Genomic DNA, 5,761 nt, shown 5'->3' on the forward strand with positions numbered 1-5,761 from the left:
TATATATATATATATATATATATATATATATATATATATATATATATATATATATATATATATATATATATAGTATATATATATATATATATATATATATATATATATATATATATATAAATATATATATATATATATATATATATATATATATATATATATATATATATATATATATATATATATATATATATGTATATAGATATATATATATATGTATGTATATATATATATATATATATATATATATATATATATATATATATATGAATATATATATATATATATATATGTATATATATATATATATATGTATATATATATATATATATATATATGTATATATATATATATATATATGTATATATATATATATATATATATATATATATATATATATATGTATATATATATATATATATATATACATATATATATATTATATATATATATATATATATATATATATATATATATGTATATATATATATATATATATATATATATATATATATATATATATATATATATATATATATATATATATATATATATAACATATATATATATATATATATATATATATATATATATATATATGTATGTATATATATATATATATATATATATATATATATATATATATATATATTATATATATATATATATATATATATATATATGTATGTATATATATATATATATATATATATATATATATATATATATATATATATATATTTATATATATATATATCTATATATATATATATATATATATATATATATATATATATATATATATATATATATATATATATATATATATATATACATATATATATATATACATATATATATATATACATATATATATATATACATATATATATATATATATATACATATATATATATATATATATATATATATATATATATTTATATGTCTATCTACAAAGATTTTGGATTTACCCATAATGATCAAATTATATCTAGTCTTGTTTCTACGTTTCCAGTTATTCTAGATACAATCTTGAAATATTGGATTTTCCGTTATTTAAATCGTGTATCCCCATCACTTGTAGTGATTTATCATTCAATGAATGACTGAAAAGACGAAAAAGGGGTATACGGATATAAATCGAATTCGATTTTCGAACGCGATGTTTGTTGTACATAATCACAACATTACAAAATTGACTTCCTCTTTCTATTTATACCCATCTAAGACGGGAAGTTTCTCCCATATTCCAGTAATGAAATATTCTTTCAGTAAATTTAGTTTTCAGTTAAAGTAAATAACAGAATCAGGGATAGGGAACTATACTAGCAACCTACCCAATTTATTGTAGAAATTTTCGGAATCAATAATTGGACCATTCAAGCTATAAATACCTTTTCTTGGATAAAAGAACAGATTACTCGATCCATTTGCATATCGCTCGTGTTATATATAATAACTCGATCCTCCATTTCGAATGCATATCCCATTTTCGCACTGCAAGGTTATGAAAATCCACGAGAAGCAACTGGACGTATTGTATGTGCCAATTGCCATTTAGCTAATAAGGCCGTGGATATTGAAGTTCCACAAGCGGTCCTTCCAGATACTGTATTTGAAGCGGTTGTTCGAATTCCTTATGATATGCAATTAAAACAAGTTCTTGCTAACGGCAAAAAGGGGGGGGGGGGGGTTGAATGTGGGGGCTGTTCTTATTTTACCTGAGGGATTTGAATTAGCCCCACCCAATCGTATTTCTCTAGAGATGAAAGAAAATATAGGCAATCTTTCTTTTCAGAGCTATCGCCCCAGTAAACAAAATATTCTTGTAATAGGTCCCGTTCCTGGGAAAAAATATAGTGAAATTACCTTTCCTATTCTTTCCCCGGATCCAGCCACTAAGAAAGATGTTCACTTCTTAAAATATTCCATATATGTAGGTGGTAACAGAGGAAGGGGCCAGATTTAATATATATGTATATACATATATATATATATATATACATATATATATATATATATATATATATATATATATATATATATGTATATACTTATATATATATATATATATATATATATATATATATATATATATATATATGTATATACTTATATATATATATATATATATATATATATATATATATATATATAGATGTATATACATATATATATATATATATATATATATATATATATATATATTTATATTTATAAGTATATATATATATATATATATATATGTATATATATATATATATATATATATATATATATATATTTATAAGTATATATATATATATATATATATATATATATATATATATATATATATATATATATATATATATATATATATATATATATATATGTATATACATCTATATATATATACATATATATATATATATATATATATATATATATATATATATATATATATATATACATATATATATATATATATATATATATACATATATATATATATATATATATATATATATATATATATATATATACATATATATATATATATATATATATATATATATATATATATACATATATATATATATATATATATACATATATATATATATATATATACATATATATATATATATATATATACATATATATATATATATATATATATATATATATATATATATATATATATATATATATATGTAGACACACACACACACACACTTAAGCCTAGTTAACCCAAATTTACCCTATTTAACTCTATTTAACCTTCACATTATTTAAATTATTCAAATTATGTATATTTGAATTAATTAACAAACTACATACATAAGTAAATTATTGTGATTATTCATACATAAGTAAACTACATACGTGATTAAACTACTTACATAATTAATTAAACTACATACATACATAAGTAAATTACATACATAATTAATTAACAAACAACAAACATAAGTAAACAAAATATACATATATCAAAATAATAAACAAACTAATTATAACATCAACTTGAAAAAAATGTAAAACTTAAAAATTAAACATCTTGAAAAACTTAAAAAAAATGTAAAACTTAAAAAATAATTAACAAACTAATTATAACATCAAATATATAAACACATAAAAATATCAAACAAAATCAAAATGAAAATTATACCTTGAATTTTCGTGGATTTAGATATGTGTATCTACAATTGGGTTGTGTAACCTATACAATGAAAAACAAAATCAAAATTAGTATAAAAAAAAACTAAGTCCTAAAACACAATGAAGCTTGAACAACTTAAATTAAGCTTTAAAAAATTATACCTTGAAGAAGAACAAGAACTAAGCCCTAATTTCGTGGGTTGAACAAGAACAAGAACTTGATTTTCGTGGGTTTGAGAACTTTAAGAAGACAATAATGTGAGAATTTTCGTGGGTTGAACAAGAAGAACGAAGAAGCAACTGTATGTATTGAAGAACGAAGAAGATGAAGAAGTATGTATGTAGGAAAAGATGAAGAAGCGGTATGTTCGTGGGTTTTAGGAGGGCTTTTGATGAATAAAGCAGTAGCTTCTTGATTCGTATAGAAGTCGTATGAGAGGCGCGTTTTTTTAAAAAAATTAAAATTTACATTATATGATGCGGTTCTCTGAAAACCGCAGCATATAGTGTAATTTTTATTTTCTTAAACAAAAATTACACTATATGTTGCGGTTCTCTGAAAACCGCAGCTTATAATGTAATTTTTTATTTTTCCTCGTTTTTTCATCCTATTTTATACTGCGTCCTCAAAAAGCTGCAACATATGTCATGCAACAATTAAGATTTTTTCCACTAGTGAAACCACCGAATGACGGGCGCCCAGGAAGAAGAAGCCCTTTAAGGCTGTCTTTGGTGTTGGTGATGTGGCACAACATTGTTATGCTGACTTTGTGTTGTCGTAATCCCAACACCAAAGCGCTCCTCCTCCGGCCCAACTAGTGAATGAGAGGCTCGATCATCTCCAACAAGTCATGAATCAAATAGATGATCGCCTAAACAATGCCATTTCTAGACAAGAGCATATGGCCCTTGTGGAGGAGCAACACAAAACAAGGGAAGAGGTGAAGCAATTGCTATCCTTTATGCGCACGCTGTTCCAGCAGAACCCGGCTTCTCAACAACCTCCTCCACCTCTACCCTCCTAGAACATTGTTTTTAATTTTTCTTAAATTTGTATTGTATTCGGAACCATTTGGGTTTGTATGAATTATTTGTTAAATAATTTTATGTTATTGTTAATTTGTATAAAAATTTAGTTTCGTTTTTATTTGATCTTATTTTTATCGTTTTATTGTTTTCTTTGATCGATAATTTATTTCATTGATGTTTCGTATTTTAGTAGCATATTCAATAAAATAATAATCTAGTCAAATGTGGTCAAAACCATTGACTACATTTGACTAGATTCATTATTTTAACAATAACACTTTCCGACTGAATAGCGACTAAATAATAGTAGGAAATCAGTCGGTAACCGCCTTTTCTTGGTAAACTCAGGTCAAATTTGATGTTTGACTTTTTCGACTAAATTCCTACTTTTTTTGGTAGGCAAATAGTCGAAAACTTTTACCGCCTTTTCATGGTAAAATCAGGTCAAATTTGATGTTTAACTTCTCCGACTAAATTCCTACTATATGTTAGTCGGAAAATTATATTAATATTTAAATAGCTATTTTTTGAAAAATCAGCAAAATTTGCGTTTTTTTAAGATTCCGACTAAGAGGTAGTCGGAAATTTGCGACTGTTATTTAGTTGGAGATCAGTCGGAATTCCCGACTAAATTCCTGTCAGCCATTCTAGTCTGAAGTTCGACTAATTTTCTACCAACCAATTACCAATAGTTAGTCGGAATTCCGGCTATAATTCCAACTGATCAGAAATTCTGACCATTTTCTTCCGATTGTCTAAAATAATCGAAATTTAGTCAATATAAAGCTATACCGACTAAATTCTGGGCAGTCGGTAGAGACCTGTTTTTATGTAGTGGTCGGGCCGAGTTTGCCTGTGATCAGCTCTTTTATTTAGCATCAATATATTGTCAACACTATTCATATTAAGAAGATAGTGCCAACTAACAAGTACCACATACTCAACTTTTTTCAGTAGTGCTTAAAACATTTTCACAAAGCAAATAATTTTATGCTAGCTATTGGTAGCCATTAACATATCCTTTTATTAATTCTTTTAATTTTATTATTTTTTTAGTGGTGCCAAATCTTTATGTATTTTAAAGCACGAGAACAGAAAGATATGGCTCCCAACATATAAATTTAGAGAAGTTCATGAGAATCATTAGCTGGTCCAGTCGTAAAGTTAATACTTAGTAGTATTGTTTATATACTTAAATAATTACTATGCTGCAAAAACGCAGTCGCAATCACGATCACGAAAACGGAAAAAATGCGATTACGTAGAACGGATCGCGAGATAATTTATTTATGTACTTCAAATGGTTTATTGTTAATTAATTATTAAATATCATAATTAATAACCTTATTATCAACTAAACAAATTAAAAATATTTTTATTATTTTATAAAAGAGAACTCCTAATATTACCATATATACTAAGAAAGAAGCATTATTACCAAAAGCAATAAAAAAAAAATAGTAAAACATAAAAGAGACTCATGAAAAAAAAAACTGATTTAGCACTGCAATTTGATGACAACTCAATTTCAATTGTTGCTTAATTGTAAAATTTGTTTGAACATTATAATTTACTTTGCTTGTGA

General features: G+C 23.4%; 1 pseudogene; it reads left to right on the forward strand.

Moving 5' to 3' along the window:
* The first annotated feature begins 1,105 nt into the window (after nt 1-1,105).
* Nucleotides 1,106-1,972, forward strand: LOC130813460 (cytochrome f-like; annotated as a pseudogene).
* The last annotated feature ends 3,789 nt before the right edge of the window (nt 1,973-5,761 follow it).

This window comes from Amaranthus tricolor, chromosome 5 (assembly GCF_026212465.1).
Source record: "Amaranthus tricolor cultivar Red isolate AtriRed21 chromosome 5, ASM2621246v1, whole genome shotgun sequence".
In the NCBI taxonomy this organism is placed as follows: domain Eukaryota; kingdom Viridiplantae; phylum Streptophyta; class Magnoliopsida; order Caryophyllales; family Amaranthaceae; genus Amaranthus; species Amaranthus tricolor.